The sequence below is a fragment of the Haliotis cracherodii genome, unplaced genomic scaffold (assembly GCF_022045235.1).
Source record: "Haliotis cracherodii isolate W230 unplaced genomic scaffold, xgHalCrac1.p SCAF_14, whole genome shotgun sequence".
Lineage (NCBI taxonomy): Eukaryota > Metazoa > Mollusca > Gastropoda > Lepetellida > Haliotidae > Haliotis > Haliotis cracherodii.
This window is the reverse complement of record NW_027266269.1, coordinates 11,006,731-11,025,113: the sequence shown is the minus strand read 5'-3', so window position 1 is coordinate 11,025,113 and position 18,383 is coordinate 11,006,731. Positions and strand designations below refer to the sequence as shown.

Here is an 18,383-nt window from a genome sequence, read left to right as displayed (position 1 = left end):
ACAATCTAGTGATTGACATCATGAGCATCGATCTACGCAATTGGGACCTGATGACATGCTTCAACCGAGTCAGCGAGCCTGACCACCCGATCCCGTTAGTCGCCTCTTACGACAAGCATAGTCGCCTTTTACGGCAAACATGGGTTGCTGAGGAACTGTTCTCTACCAATTCTTCACGGAGAGAGTGATTATGAACGCATTGAATGTAAGAGGACACAGGCATTAACTCATAACGGACTTAATAAACAAAACACATACAGTAAACTACGGTTTTAACGAACACGCTTATAACGAACTGACGGATATAACGAACTAACTTTTTAGTCCCGACTATTTGCTGTAGTTATGCTGTATACATGCTTATAACGAAATAAGGTTATAACGAACTAAAAATAGTAGTCCCTTTGAGTTCGTTATAACCGTAGTTTACTGTACTTCAAATAAAAACATATTTGTATCAGCTTACCTATGTCGCTTAAATCGTAACGAGAAATAAGCCCTACATTTTTAAAATATTCTATCTGGTGGTAATATATCGAGCAGATGGTTGTGGAACTATATTCACATCTAAGCTCGTTAGTGTCATTGCCCCTTTCGTCCGAGTCAGCTGGTCAATATAACGTTGTTTGTGCTCACTTGACATAGTTTCGGTCTGTAAAGTAACAATGTTTTTGTGGTCACGTATTGTTGTAGCACGTTTGATTTTCCTTCTCACCGGGAAGCCGTTTGTCTGCCGCAACACTCAGACCTCGCTATCTCTCTTGTCCCTTCCTCAGGCGTAAACCTATCTCGAAACATGTAGTGTATTTTTGATGGTAGAATAACCATATGGTATTGCTTAGTCTGCAATTTGCTGCTCGCCTCTTCGCGAAAACCAGGTATGATCAAGCATGGCCGCTTTTAACGGCAAGCATAGGTTGCTGAAGACCTATTCGAACCAGGATCTTTCACGGGTCTCATCACTGTTTGGATGGGTTCATGAAAGCATGAAAGTATGGTTAGTGTACAATCGTACAGTGGAATGCCCCCAGCGCGGTTCATCTCCCTGTGGTGTTTGTTTCATTGTATGATAATCAACTGACCGTCGTCGTTTACCTGCGGTGTACCTGTAGAGTTTGTTGGTCTCGAAGCTGGAGTGAGTGAGTGAGTGAGTGAGTTGGGTTTAACGCCGCTTTTAACAGTATTCCATTTATATCACGGCATGTCAGCTTGATGTGGGATGTAAGCCCGTAGAGATGCAGGTCTTAGACGTTTACCACTTCTGTGAAACCCACGAGCACGTGTATGGTGCTGACAAACCTAGAAACATAATTGGGCGAACTGGGATTCGAACCCACAATCATAGGTTTCTGGCGTGCCCAAAGGACGCAACTCTGCACAGCGAATCGCGGCGCCTTAGGCGACTGGACCACCCGTGCCCCCACTCCAAGCTGGAAACATCTGTGACGCGCAAAACGTTCATGAAGAGTGTTACGCTTTCTGGCTAATTCCATGGCGGGCGTGTACAATGTCTGTCAAGTGCGTTAACTATGACCAGACAATCAGGCGCAATTGGCATGCCCTTGACGGACCAATGTAATGTATTGACTCATTGAAATTTGGAACTACGCTCATCTGGCGAATTACTTAGATGAAATCACTCATTGAAATCAGTGTCTATATGCCACCCACAGAATTCACCGTCAGCTGGGATTCTTTTGTCAATGAAGTACACGCAGACATATCCACTTTGGAGAATCAAGGCACATCTATTGAAGATGTACGGACTGTCCACGACATGTAAGCATACGTGAAAATATGTGTTTGTTTTCTCGATAAAAAATTGTTCTATCATGACGTCATTTCCGGAGATTCGAACATGCGCCCGCAACTTTGTGACGTCGTATATAGGATGACGTTACTTTTGAGAGTGGAGTGTATAGTGAGTTGTTGCCCTTAGACGAAGCTTGTCACTGTAGATGAACGCAATGGCCGATCGATCGCATCCAGAGGTGAGATGAGGTGAAATTGTACTAGTGTACTGGTGTCGATTTATAGTGCTAGCTCACTGAGATACAATGCTGTGGTTTAACAAGAATACCCCACTCAGACACAGTATACTGACTCCGAGCCGACCAGTCCTTGTTTTAGCCCCTTAATCCCGAGCGGCAGACAGGGGACCAACAAGTACCATCTTTTAACGTCTTTAGGTATGACGCGGCCGGGGATCGAACCCCGGACCTTCCGCTCTCCGGGCGGACGCTCTACCACTAGACCACGGTGGCGGTCGATCACATTCAGAAGCGGTAGATATGACAATCGGTATTGGGAGATAAGGTACAGGTAATCGACGTGAGGATTGTGAGAATATGCGGAAATACCAACCTATGCATAAAATGGACCTGTCCGACATTGCCGAAGTTGGATTTTATTGAAGGAGTCATCACTATTTAAATACGGTTAAATATTGTTAAAGCTTGTAATTTCATCATCATCCTTAAAGAGGTTGTACATAACGTTGATATCTCATGTAAGAAATAAACGACTCGTGGTCGTAGTTTATCGTACATGAAAATACTGCATGGAGAATAAACCATGCGGGGCTGCGCCATTCGTCGTGTTTTTCTTAAGTAATTATATTTACACTGAGGTTATTCAATGTGTTCATTTTCTGATATAGGGAAGAATAAAACTTTCTTGACGAGAGTTCCGACCAACGACGACATACGCCATTACTCTTAGTTGTCCCTACAGGTGCTTGATGGCAGAGACGGATTTACATATTATTTTCACAATGTATAAATTTTATATGGTTGATAAACAGTAGTATTATGCAAGATATAAATACATTAAAACATAACATTATCTGTGTATGTGTAACTGTGTTGTCTCTCACGGAAAAGAAGACCTACTGGAGGTGTCGCGTTAGAAATAAGATGGAGTGCAAGCCGTCAGTTTTTGGTTTGGTTTGTTGTTTAACGCCGTACTTAGCAATATTCCAGCTATATGACGGCGGTATGTAAATAATCGAGTCTGGACCAGACAATCCAGTGATTAACATCATGAGCATCGATCCACGCAATTGAGATCAGCGAGTCTGACCCCCCGATCTCGTTAGTCGTCTTTTACGGCAAGCATGGGTTGCTGAGGACCCATTCTAACCCGGATCTTCACGGGTCGCTTGGCGTCAGTAATTGAGTGCAGAGAAATATTCACCTTCACAGCGAGAGACGCTCAAGTCACACCTCAGAGGCAGAGAAACTTATGTCTGTCCAAGTAAGAATCCAGGTGTTTGTTTGTTGTTAAACGCCGCACTCAGTAATATTCCAGCTATATGTTGGCAGTCTGTAAATAAGCCAATCTGGACCAGACGATCCATTGATTGACATCATGAGCATCGATCCACGCAAATGGGATACGATGACATGCATCAACCAAGTCAGCGAGCCTGACCACCCGATCCTGTTAATCGCCTCTTACGACAAGCATAGTCGCCTTTTACGTCACGTCTGGGTTGTTGAAATCCTATTCTACCTGAAATCTTCACGGGTCAAGAATCCAGGTGAGTAACATTTGCTGTCAAAATGATAATCGCTTATCGATGATTAAAGTGAGTGAGTAAATTGGGGTTACCGCCGTTTATAACAGTATTCCAGTTATATCACAGCGTGTCAGCTTGATGTGCAAGGACAGCCCGAAGTGATGCAGGTTTTTACAGACGTTTACCACTTCGGTGAAACTCACGGGTATGGTGCTGATAAACCTAAAAACATAATCAGAACGACCGGGATTCGAAACCACAATCATAGGTTTTGGCGTGCCCAAGGGACGCAACTCTGCACAGTGAATAGCGGCACCTCCGACTGAGCCACACGTGCCCCCGCTAATTGAAGAGATTAATTGATCATGAAAAGTGACTGTGATATCTGTGAATTACCACTAAGCAGTAATCGACAGCAGCTAATTGGATAGAAGGATTGAGAAAGCATTGCGTATTTAAATGTTTCAGGTGAAGAAAGCGATTTTGGTCAAGTCAGCCAGAGCTACCGCAGAGGAAACGACCATCACCATAGTAAATCCATCACTAACACCTGGGAACTGAGGCGACGAAGAAGACCATGTTAGGATAGCAAACCGATGCACGCTAGTCTGTCAGACCCTGATGCAAATATATCCAATACAGCCCATGCAAGTCTATAATGTTTGGCAAGTCTAGATTACTGCAGTATCAGGAAAATGAAGAGAGTCCCCGGGCTCTTTTTTATTAAATTTTTATTAAGAAGATTTAACAGCTGTTTTTTTCTGTACGATATGTTCATTTCAGAGACTAGATGTCCGTCAAAGAAAACCCCTCAGGAAATAGACTTTGCATAATGAGGAAATACTCGCTATGTGGCATGCATTCGAGCACCTCTTGCAGATGTCCAGCTACCTGGCTCCGTCATCCATCTGACACAGTTGGTTGGTTTGTTGTTTAACGCCGCACTCAGCAATATTCCAGCTATATGACGGCGGTCTGTAAATAATCGAGTCTGGACCAGGAAATCCAGTGATTAATAACATGAGCATCGATCCACGCAATTGGGATCGATGACATGCATTAACCAAGTCAGCGAGCCTGACCACCCGATCCCGTTAGTCGCCTTTCACGGCAAACATGGGTTGCTGAAGACCTATTCCACCCCGGAATCTTCACGGGTCCCATCTGACACAGGAATATGGCGACATTGACAATTGTTGCAAATTTAATGGATATAGCGGAACATAGATAACATCAAACTTATACTCTTTTCAATTATTTAACTTCTTTAGACCCTACAGAGATAACACAACGAATACAACTGGCAGCTGATTGTCCCGAATGTCCTTTCCACTGCACACTGGTAACCAATGTTTCGACAGTTACCCGAAGGAAAACTAACGGATCTCTCTGACTACATGTCATCGCAGCAGATGAGTGAGTGAGTGAGTTGGGTTTAACGCCGCTTTTAACAGTATTCCAGTTACATCACGGCGTGTCAGCTTAATGTGGGAGGAAAGCCCGAAGAGATGCAGGTCTCAGACGTTTACCACTCCGGTGAAACCCACGAGCACAGGTATGGTGCTGACAAACCTTGAAACATAATTGGGGCGAACCGGGAACCGAACCCACAATCATAGGTTTCTGGCATGCCCAAGGGACGCAACTCTGCACAGCGAATCGCGGCGCCTTAGACGATTGGGCCATCCGTGCCCCCTCGCAGCAGATGAATAACACAGTTTTCAACCATTCCATTTGTACAACAAAGGTGTGTTATGTTATTGTGGTTGTTGTAAATTAAGATGAAGATAAGTGTTGGTTTGCCAAATTTATCAATAAAGATGTGTGTGATATGTTATATCAATAAATATAATGTCATACACACTGTTTACATTTGATTTTTTATTGGCTGAATTTAGTTCCTATAAGTCATTTTGACTTTATTCAATGGCCGTTTAAAATTATTTTTCTTTGGCCATCTGTGGCCATTTTGACCTGTACCCTATCGCCAGTTCATTTCCGAGAACAAAGATCTGGCTTTAATATGTGGTGTCAGGTTACACATATTTTGTCAACAAATTGTCCGGTGGGTGTTTTTTTCAGGTACGTTATGAAAGAGTGAAATATTATATTATAATTGCTCCTTGATCCCTGCTACTTCTTTATAAATGTGACCGCCTCCGTGGTCTAGTGGTAGAGCGTCCGCCCGGAGAGCGGGGTTCGATCCCCGGCCGCGTCATACCAAAAGACGTTAAAAATGGTACTTGTTGTTACCCTGTCTGGCGCTCGGCATTAAGGGGCTAAAACAAGGACCGGTCGGCTCGGAGTCAGTATACTGTGTCTGAGTGGGGTATTCATGTTAAACTGCGGTATGGTATCTTAGTGAGCTAGCACTATAAATCGGCATCAGTGTGTTTGTCAGCCACACACACACACACACACACGTACATGCAGTCCCTATGTACGTGCAATACTCTTGGACGCGACGTTAAACACCATTTCACCTCACCTTTTTATAAATGTTAAGGACACGTGCACCTACTTGTCAAACTGCATTTATTCACATAGTACACAAAAGATAAATATGACGGAAGAAAATACTATTGAAATAAATGAATACGTTCACATGCTAAAACACAAGGAAGAAACGTGACTTTGTTTCTAATACATGATGTCCAAGGAGATATCTGTAAAAGTTATCGTGACATTGAGAAGAGTATTCAATGTGGAATCACGTAGCGATATGAAACTGGTTTGTCAACCAGGAAGACAGAAGTGCACACACACACATACACCCGTTAGAATTTTAAAGACAATAGAGGCGGTCAGGTAGCCTAGTGGTTAAAACGTTCGCTCGTCACGACGAAGACCCGGGTTCGATTCCTGACATGGGTACAATGCGTGAAGCCCATTTCTGGTGTCCCCCGCCGTGATATTGCTGGAATACTGCTAAAAGCGGCTTAAAACCGTACTCACTCACTCACTCACTAAAGACAATAATGTTTCCCAATTGAGCACAGCCTGTAGACATCAGGACATACATATATAGAAGTCACTAAACAAGTATTACTACATCAACAATGATCAAAATACCAGTAGACGTCATCCATTGTTTGGTGTATATATTTCACAACATTTGAGTTACAAACCAGGGTACTCTTTCTGCTATGATTTCAAAGAGCACCATACGACTCGTGCTCAAAAGTAGTTTTATCCTAACAACAACATTTTAGGCCTCATGAAAGCTTTCAGAACGTTTTATGGTAGACATGTGGATGACATTTCCCAATTTGCCGCATCAGTGACAAAAATGCCATTATCTATTTTGATCTGTACAGTAAACTGGGGTTATAACGAACTCAAAGGGGCCACTTTAGATTCACATCACTAGAATTAGCCAATGCATTGATCAATCATCTTTACAGTCATTGTCATCATGAACAACCTTTTGTTTAGCAATGTTCTGTGCCCTAATAATGTTAAAAAAAATAAAATAAATTAAGTTGATAAGGGCAACCAATAGCAGTCCAGATAACTTGGCAATTGGGATACATTTTCAAATCTTTCTTGGAAGCATCTCTGCACAGTGAATTATGGTGTGCTTGGACGACTGTGTTATCTGTGTGTGACACTGGGAAACATATGTAATATATATATATATATATCGTATACAGAGTAAGACGTATTATATATCTGAAACTGATAGAATTCTCTGTTCAATATGATTTGACCACCTCCATGGTCGAGGGGTCGATCCCCGGCCGCGTCATGGCAAAGGATGTTAACAGATGGTACTTGTTGTTACCCTGCCTGGCGCTCGGCTTTAAGGAGCTAAAACAAGTACTGGTCGGCTCGGGGTCAGTATACTGTGTCTGAGTTGGGTATTCATGTTAAACTGCGGCATGGTATCTCAGTGGGCTGGGACTGTGAAATCTGCATTAGACCGGACTAGCACAAGCAGCCACACGCACGACACACGTAAGACAACACACTAGCACGCACACACACACACACACACACACACACACACACACACACACATTGACAAAACACATAACCTAAATACAACAATAGTGTATGCAGAAAATGTTAGTCGTCTGTTACATGTTTGCGAGGTAACACGCGAAAAAGTGAAAAACACGTGCACCACGGACAACTGCAAATGAACGTGCGGGTAAGGGTATAAAAAGATTGCAACGGCAAGTCAGACTTCCACAGTGATTAAAAAAACACACAAAAGAAATGCCTCGGCTCACAGTCGAACAACGTGAACGAGCCTTGGGTATGGTACAGATGGGAGCCACCCACGCCCACATTGCACGAACCTTCGGTTGCTCCCGCGTGGCCGTTACCAACTTGATGCAACGTTACAGACAGACAGGGCGGACCGCTGACAGGCCAAAAACAGGCAGACCCAGGGTGACCACGCCCCATGATGACCGGTACTTGCGTACCTTGCCCCTCCGAAATCGCTTCCTGACAGTGACGTCATCAGCGACAAATGCCTTAGGTCACAGGGTTAGTCGACAGACAGTGGCCAGGAGACTCAGGGCTCATGGAATCAGGGCTTTTAGACCATACAGAAGACAGCTTTTGACAGCGCAACATCGTCGTCTGCGATTGAGATGGGCCCGGACTGTACGCCGTTGGCAACGACGTGACTGGCAGAGGGTTGCCTTCACTGACGAAAGTCGATTCTGTATGTTTAGGGCTGATGGAAGACAACGTGTTTACCGCAGAAGGGGTGAACGAACGGCGGCGTGTTTCGTGCAGGAGGTCGTACCATATGGTGGAGGGAGTGTCATGGTGTGGGGAGGGATCTGTGGGCAGGAGAGGACACCGCTGGTCATCGTTGACGGAAACTTGACAGCTCAGCGTTACATGGATAACATTCTTCGTCCAGTTGTCCTACTATTTCTCCAACAGCAGCCACGTGGTGTCATTTATCAGCATGACAACGCTAGAGCCCATACAGCCAGAATTGTCACTAACCTTCTCGCAGCCAACAACGTCAACGTCCTGCCGTGGCCTGCACGCTCACCCGACATGTCCCCCATAGAACACCTCTGGAACTTGATGGATCGTCGTGTTCGACAACGACCACACTCTCCAGCCAACCTGCAAGAACTGATCTTGGCCCTCCAAGAAGAATGGCGTCAAATCCCACGTGACCTCATCAGACGACTGACTTATTCTGTGCGTCGAAGAGTTTTTGCGTGTATTGAGGCATTTGGTGGTCACACACGCTACTAATGACCTGTTATTGAACGTGAGCGATTGTTTATGTACTCTGCCTATTGTCCATGATTCTGAAAGCTCGAGTTTTGTTCCACACCCAACTTTGGGGGGCTCTGACGTCATTCTCGGTCGCGGTATGATTGACATTTTAAGTGTTGATTATGTTGATATATTGATCTTCTCAATACACTTTACTTCATGCATATATGTTTTTTGTTTTTGAGCAAGAGTGATTTCAAACTCTGGTAAAGTTTCTCTTGAACGTCAGTTTACATCATTTATGAACATTGTAGCGTGTATATCTGACAAAGAATATTAAACATTCATAAGTTATTTTAGTCTCTAGGTCATCGATATCTTCAGGTAGAATGCAAGAATAAAGTACAATGTTGCCAATCAAAGACGTGCACGAGAACAACATTCTTTTGGATAATTCATAATATATTCACTTCACTGTCTTCACGCAAGAGCTGCACAGAATCAATCAATCTATCTATCTATCTATCTAATCTACATACACACTCATATAATCACACGCAAAAGAAACGCAAGTGGTTTTAAGCAAATAGGTAACAAACACGGAACCATAAATTTATACGAGTTTTAGCATGTAGTGAAGCCTGTTGGTGCTATCAATATTTTTGGTTGCATTTGGAAGCCCCGAGTAAAAACGCAACATAAAGAACGAATCGCCAAAACGCACCATTTCAATGAATATGTGGGTATCATGCACCCATTTCTCGCGAAATCGAAAATGCACGAACTGTCACGAACTGTAGTGGGTATAAAACTGTGGCCGATTCTTGGACCTACCACTCGGTCAACAATGCCACGCCTAACTCAAATTCAGAGAAACCAGGATATCCGACGTTTGGAAGCTGGAGAGTCTGTCCAAGATGTTGCCCGTCATTTCAACGTTAACATAACCACAATTTACCGTCGATACAATGCTACACAAACCACAGATGACCTTCCTCGGAGCAGTCGTCCTAGGGTCACCACACCTCGACAAGATCGACAGATTACCCGTCAACACAAGCGACATCCGTTCCTAACTGCAAGTGAAAGTGCTCGACAGGAACACATAATCGACACATTAGCCGGGACACTGTGATCCGACGTCTCCGTTCCAACAACCTCAGATGTAGCCGACAAGCACGTCGTCCTGTTCTCCAATCACGGCATCGACAAGCACGACTTCAGTTGGCACAGGGTCATCACAATTGGCGTCATCGTGAGTGGAGGCGTGTCATCTTCTCTGATGAAAGTCGCTTTTGTGTCTCCCATGCAGACGGAAGACTCAGAATTTGGCGGCGTCGAGGTGATCGTTTCGCTGACAGAAACGTTGTGGAAAGGGATTCATGGGGTGGACCTATCGTCATGATATGGGCTGGGATTGGACTTAATGCGAGACTTGGACCCATGTGCTTTCTGAATGTTGGTCAGGGTCGGGGACACGGCGTCACTGCTCAGCGGTATATCGACCAAGTGATCAGACCCCACGTTGTCCCAATTTTTGCACAACATTTTCCAGCAGGACAACGCTCGTCCCCATGTTGCCAGAGCTACCATGGCCTTTCTGCAACAACACAACATCCGTGTTCTACCGTGGCCAGCCCTCAGCCCTGATCTGAACCCTATCGAACACTTGTGGGATGAGGTTCAAAGGCGTCTGCACAATGTGCGCCCAGTCCCTACAACTGCCGATGAACTACGAACAGCTGCTCTGGATGTGTGCAGGAGGGTCCCTAGGGCTTTCACAAATCGTCTGATCCACTCAATGTACAGGAGATGTGTGGCAGTGATCAATGCTAATGGTGGTCACACAAGGTATTGACTGACATTTTGGGTATTGACCAAAAACTGTGTAAGCCCTTAACATTTGAAAAAACAATTATGTCATCTGCCTTTTAATCCATTAAACTGTCTCCAGTCAAATGTTTGTCAATCTTGTCCTATTAGTATATCTTGTCTTTACTGTTGAAAATAAATAACATGTATACTGCATACTCGACTTGCGCTTCTTTTGCGTGTGAGTATATATATAGAATTATAAAAAAAAATATACCATTAAAACTGTATGAATATGAATATATTTATGAATATAAAAACATTCTGATAAGCCCGGGAGTATAAGAATGTTTTTATAGTAGTTCATAAAAATATTCATACAGATTTCAATGGATTTTTTTTTATGTTAATCCATAAGATATTTATACTGATTTCAACGTTATCTTCGTGCAGGAATATATCTAAATGTTTATACAAAAGACGCTTCAAATGCGAGTGTGCTCCGACCTGTCGGATCACTTCCTTCAAGATCGGGGCGTTCCCCAAGGCAGCATCCCATCTGTCACACTACTGAGCACCAAAATTAATAGTTGCACGAAAGTATTGAACAATAGTGTTGATGGTTCACTTTTTGCCGGCGATTTCAACATTTCTTATCGTGGTATGAATATGTATACAATAGAAAGACAACTAAAGCTCTGGCTTAACTAAATTCAAAAATGGCCAACGAAAATGGCTCAAAAGTTTCTAAATCCAAAACAAATTGCATTCATTTGTGTCGTAATTATCTACTATGCCAGTCGTAAGAGGCGACTAACGGGACCGGGTGGTCAGGCTCGCTGATTTGGTTGATGCATATCATCCTATCCCAACTGCGTGGATCGATGCTCGTGAAGTAAGTCACTGAATTGTCTTTTCCAGACTCGTCATATAGCAGGAATATTGCTGAGTGCGGCGTTAAACAACTAACAAAACATAATGGGGTTAAATCTGTAGGTAAGTAATCTTCATCTCAATCTCAAAGTTTATCTCTTATATATGCATAGAGTAGAGTGGAACACGTGCTCATTTGCCTCCTCTCTGCCTTATGATGACATGTGCAGTGGAAATTTCTGTGAGACAAATCTGTATCGCTTCAGTCTCCAAACAGTATTCAACAGACCAACAACCCACAAGGTAAGCTGTTTAAAATTTTACAAATGTCTTCCTAAATTTAACTGATATACAGATTTGAATGTATCTCATATATGTACATGTATGCTTATTTACATTTAAAGCATTAAATGAGAGAAATTTTAGTTGGATGGTTGGTTGTTTTACACCGCACTCAGCAATATTCCAGCTATATGACGGCGGTCTGTAAATAATCGAGTCTTGACCAGACAATCCAGTGATTGACATCATGAGCATCGATCCACGCAATTGGGATGGATGACATGCTTCAACCAGGTCAGCGAGCCTGACCATCCGATCCCATTAGTCGCCTTTTACGACAAGCATAGTCGCCTTAAACGGCAAGTATGGGTTGCTGAAGACCTATTCTACCCCGGATCTTCGCGGGTCGACAGAAAGGAAAGATGCAACAAACCTATATTCATCAATCTTGCTCTTTGTTTTCTTCCTACTTGAATGTACTTTCCTAAAACTGTGTTCGGAGGCATTTTTTGAAACAGCTGTATTGCCAACTCCATCGAATGATTATTACCATCTTGAATCATTGGATTGACTGGCCCAGACGCGATTTCTTACAGACCACCGTCACATAGCTGGAATATTGATGAGTGCGGCGTTACACAACGACAAAAACATCTTCATGTAGTTATAACGACTCAATCAATATGCCATGACTACTTGCCCGATGACGACAGTATATCACCCGGGTGTTTGTGTGTTTTAACATTTTGAAAGTTTTCTTTTTCCATGTATATTTTGGAATGTAGCTCATACGGCCGCGTCATACCAAAAGACGTTAAAAGATGGTACTTGTTGTAACCCTGTCTGGCGCTCGGCATTCAGGGGCTGAAACAAGGACTGGTCTGCTCGGAGTCAGTATACTGTATCTGATTGGGGTATTCATGTTAAACTGCGGCATGGTATCTCAGTGAGCTAGCACTATAAATCGGCATCAGTCCGGACTAGTACAACCAGCCACAGTATACTGACTCCGAGCCGACCAGTCCTTGTTTTAGCCCCTTTTCGCCGAGCGCCAGACAGGTTAATTACGCTCTACCACTAGACCACGGAGACGGTCTGCCACTTACAAAGCATCGTTTGGAAAGTGTAGCAAATTCAGATGTTTGCACAGTAGATTTATGGTTTTGTTTATCGCCCTCGATACACTAGGTAGGTTGACTGACGCCGTGCAGGTCCCCGTTGTCAGACTGAAAACCACCTTTTGCCGAGTATCGTAGTGGTATCAAAACATGTATTTCGGGTGATAGAGGTACCGAACGCTTGGTCGGCTGTTGGAAGTGGGACCCCACTGTCGCAATAATTTGGATGATGGCATGCCGATTTAGCCTATATCTGGATATAAGCTGCGTGTCGAGCTAACTCGTCCTATCACGGTATAACTGCCCTGTACACTTGATCAAATATGATTGTACAAATTGGTAACCGGCGTACCAATGACGAATTCTTATTAACATATTTGTGCCACAGAGAGAGAGAGAGACAGAGAGAGAGAGAGAGAGATATGAGAGAGAGAGAAAGAGAGAGAGAAAGAGAGAGATATGAGAGAGAGAAAGAGATAGAGATGAGAGAGAGAGATGAAAGAGAGAGAGAGAGAGAGAGAGAGAGAGAGAGAGAGAGAGAGAGAGAGAGAGAGAGAGAGAGAGAGAGAGAGAGAGAGAGAGACAATACAATAGTCACAAGGTTCCGTTGTCCTAACGTAGCACAAGGATCATGCTTTAAGGCGTTAACATGTAGTATTGTAGACGTATTTTCACCATAAGAAGAGGCAGAAGTGTAATCAGCGCCTGTCAAACTGGAACTCGGTTGCCCGTTTGTCAAAGCCAAAACTCTGGCAAGTTGCCATATTCTAGTTCCTGGGAATATCAACATTTATTTTTACATGTATAGCAATTTCAAAAGGTTTCCACAATTATTATAATAGACGGCTCTATTTGGCAAAACCTTTTCTTATGATACCTTGATCTTATTTAATGCGTGAATGGTATTTGTGCTAAACGACCTTTTCAACAGTTGCCATTAGCTTGAGTAATGGTGGAAGTCCCGCAGAGTAATATTCCAATAGCAGAAAACAGTATGGTGCCCCTACGACGGCCTAGCTTTGGTTGCAGGAGTTCTATAGCCTAAATGTTATAATGTTTCGTTGTCGTGCTGGAATAATTAGTAATGGTAATGTTATAATCATTTACTTACACTTGTGATGTAATATAAATACTCTATTAATGATATGGCAAAATTGCTGGCGGGAGGACACAAATACGAGAAAGACTGGATCTGTACGTGATAAGAAATATCATTTGTTCCTACACCATAACAGTTTAGAAGATTCAAATTGATATATATATATATATATCAGTTAAGACATTGATGTCAAAGATGACAGTAAACTATGTTTATAACGAACACGCTTATAACGAACTGGGGGATATAACGAATTTTTTTTGGTCCCGACCATTTGCTGTATATATATGCTGTATATATGCTTATAACAAACTACGGTTATAACGAACTAAAATTTGTGGTCCCTTTGAGTTCGTTATAACCGTAGTTTACCGTATTCACAAGCAGTAAGTCGAGATTGACTGACTCTTGATTCTCGCCACCATACTCACCTGATCAATGGTTATAAGCTGAAGACTGATCATTTTGATGGATTCATTAATGAATAATTTTCTGACCAGAGCTATTGATAGTGTTATAAACGCTCAAAATCAATTCTTGAAATTAACCGACGGCACTGATATCATCGAGTCTGGCCAGACAATCGAGTGACATGAGAAACGTTCCACGCCATCAGGTTTGATATCAATCGAGGCACCAAAGTCTGACCACCAGATTCAACCGAGTCATTCTCACGACTAGCAATACATTTGTCTTTAATTATTTAATACACACATGTTTTGATAGTTTTAACAATTTGCTTAATGATGTCGCAATTATATTATCCTGTTGGCAGAACTTGAGTGCGGAACTCAAAGAATCCTGGTATTTGTCTGTGCGGAGAAATTACGACTTTACAACAATGTTCAAGCTCCTCTTTGGACTCCTCACCCTGTCGTGTCTCCCCCGGTCGGTTCTCGGCTCCGATGGCGACAGAGACGCCCTTCTGTACAGAATGGACATCACTCTTCCCCCAAAGGTGGGGAGGGACGAGACGGCGGACATACTGGCAATAAAAGCAACAGTGGGAGGTCTAACTGGTATCAACGTGCTATTATCATTTGAGGTTTGTGAAATAGTTGCATCGCCATTTCGGTTCTAACGCGTAGACAACCTTACGTTGGTTGTCACATGAGACGACTTTCTGTGGATCCGGTGGTCTGCGTTAGAGCTGATTGCAACTGATCTTGCCCCGATGGCGTTGTTCCTCCCTCGTTCTCATCACCGGTTTATATGTTGGTTGCAACAAAGCATTTGGTAATTTGTAGACAAAGATCTGTGGGGCTTAACATAAAATACAAATGTATTTGAAAGGGCCTTATGTGTCGGTGATATGGACAATTGGTCTTAAATGGCCCTGTATCATTCCTATGGTTTGTCTGGCCAAGGTTAGATTATTCACAGGCTGCTCAAACAGTGTTAACTGTGGCTTCACCAATTCACTTTAATCAACACACACGCACGCACGCACGCACGCACGCACGCACGCACGCACGCACGCACGAGCGCACGCACGAGCTAACAAACTCCTGTTTCTTTTAACATCTTGGGAACCCAAGGCTAATTTATGGTAAGTTCATTTATGGACAATTTGCTGTGAATTTCTTCATAACACACTTGCTTTAAGAAACGCGTTATTGTTACGAAACACAGATTCATTATACAGAATGTATTCCTATACTCTAATACTAGATTGCGACGCCAAATCCATGGCGATGTTGACATTTGATGTTGTTCTGTTGTCGTCTAATGACCTACAGTTTGCCTTGATGACACAATGATTTTCAGAAGACTAATAAGAAAACACACACTAAATTGACCATTTACGCTTCTTGTCAAATTATATAGTTTATCCTGAAATTACCTTAAGTTTCAATTTCAGTCCTTGATGTTGAGAAAGCATGCAGCTGGCCACAGTTGACAAGCTTTCTGTCACGAAAGGGCTATGAGGTGTAGACGACCCCAGTGTACCGCTGCAGTGACTACGCCCGGGAACTTGGGGTCAATATGACGAGAGGTTTTTATGCCTCTAGTCTCGAGGATGACGAGGACTTACTTCTTGGCAGGCAGATATTTTATGTCAAAGGTATGCCTGGCAGTTAAGCTCTTACAGATAGATCGTTACGTGTGAGTAATATCCATAGTTAAAAATATAAGGGTGGAGCATCGCTCAATGTACATACAGGATAACTCGTCTGTACAGATGTGCCTAGCCCGGTAGGTGTTGATATGAGATGTGTGTCCACACTGCACCCGTTCCAGGGAGTATACCCTTGGCCAAAATTCACAATTAGTTGGTCTACTTTTTTACTTTGAGGTAGAAATCTGTAAAGCAGTTGCTCATCGCATTCCAAGTGAGGCCTAAGTACTTCCTTGATGTCACCAACTTATATTGCTGAAATATCTGATGCGGATAGCGGTTAAACTTATACAGTACAATCAGAGGTGGTTTATATTAAAATGTACTTGTTGGTTGGTTGGTTGGTTTGTTGTTTAAAGCCGAACTCAGCAATATTCCAGCTATATGACGACGGCGGTCTGTAAATAATCGAGTGATTAATATCATGAGCATCGATCCACGCAATTGGGATCGATGACATGCATCAACCAAGTCAGCGAGCCAGACCACCCGATCCCGTTAGTCGCCTTTTACGACAAGCATAGTCACCTTTTACGGCAAGCATAGGTTGCTGAAGACCTATTCTACCCCGGATCTTCACGGGTCAAAGTATACATGTATCGATAGAATAGGACAAGAGAAGTGACAGCTACTCACAAATGATCACAATACACCATCCTCTGTGAATAAAATCTCAAAGTTCCTATTCCAGACTCATGTATTTTATCCTATTCATGCTTACATTTCAGATTTAACAACAGCTGAGTTTGACGAGAAGATGAGACAGATGTTTGTGAGAGACATGGGCATTCTGAACACAGGTCAACGGGCGGCATGTTTCAGAACTCTAGCAAGCCTTCCAGTTGAGGTAAACCTTGCACACTTCATTGATCCCCTGAGTTCGTTTCAAGATGGGGCGGTCGGGTAGCCTTGTGGTTAAAGCGTTCGCTCGTCACGGCGAAGACCCGGGTTCGATTCCCGACATGGATACAATGTGTGAAGCCCTTTTCTGGTGTCCCCCGCCATGATATTGCTGGAATATTGCTAAAAGAGGCGTAAAACCATACCCACTCACTCGTTTCAAGGTTTGTCAGCACCACTACCGAAGATGCAAAACGTCTAAATCTGTATCACGTCGGTCGTTCCTGCCACATCAAATATAAACGCCTTGGTATAACCTAAATACTGTTCAAAGTGGAGTAACCTCCTCCTCACTTACTACTTACTCACTCACTCACACTACTTTCTCTCTTTCTTTACGATTAACCAACCAACCAACCTTTGTTTGTATATGAAATTAAGTACCATTTGTTGTGCTTCTAATTGGAAACGATCTATTCATGCATCATTTCTGGCTGACCTCGACACTCCATACCTTTAACAGACATACTGTTAAGAGAAAATTGAGAAAACCCTTCTCATATTTATAAGAAATATGTATGGTTAGTACATTAACGACTGTCTGTGTGCGTGTGCGTGTGCGTGTGCGTGTGCGTGCGCGTGTGCGTGTGCGTGTGCGTGGATATTGTTTTACCATTCCAGTGGTCATGGGTTTCACCAAAGTGGTACACGTTTCTTCATGCATACCTTCTGGCTATTCATGAAACTGTTTAAAGGCGCGTTGCACCAATTTACCTCACTCACTGTCAGTTATAAATACTGTGATATCGTTCTAAAGGACATTTTGCAATAACTTGATTTTCTGCCACCATTTCAGCTGACCCACTTCGCCCCAGTAAGCCAAAGCCGAATGGAGGTGATAGAGGAAACCTTGCATGGACCTGAAGACTTTGACTTTGAAATGAATCGAATCCAGAACCTTGGTCATTACTCGGTACGATGCCAGTGAAAAGATGCACTTTCCGACACGGCGTTTTTGTCAAACTGACGGGATAAGGATTTGATAGTCCACTTATACTGATTGATCCTGATACTAGATTAATCAAATAAATACGTTTAGACATGTACACGCAACTAATTATATGTATTCATCATTTACTGAATAAACTATTCCTTTCATTTTTCCTTTTAATTCATAAATGTCATATTCCGTGGATTGTGAAGTGAAACTCCGTGAATCCGGAAGGTGTCGTTTTCAGAGTAATGTGAGAGAACGGTATTTCTCACACGCTTGTTGGTGAATCCGGAAGGTGTCGTTTTCAGAGTAATGTGAGAGAACGGTATTTCTCACACGCTTGTTGGTGAATCCGGAAGGTGTCGTTTTCAGAGTAATGTGAGAGAACGGTATTTCTCACACGCTTGTTGGTGTGAATCCGGAAGGTGTCGTTTTCAGAGTAATGTCAGAGAACGGTACTTCTCACATGCTTGTTGGTGTGAATCCGGAAAGTGTCGTTTTCAGAGTAATGTGAGAGAACGGTATTTCTC

General features: G+C 43.0%; 1 pseudogene; it reads left to right on the top strand.

Moving 5' to 3' along the window:
• The first annotated feature begins 11,623 nt into the window (after positions 1 to 11,623).
• LOC139460541 (uncharacterized) lies at positions 11,624 to 17,983 on the top strand (annotated as a pseudogene).
• The last annotated feature ends 400 nt before the right edge of the window (positions 17,984 to 18,383 follow it).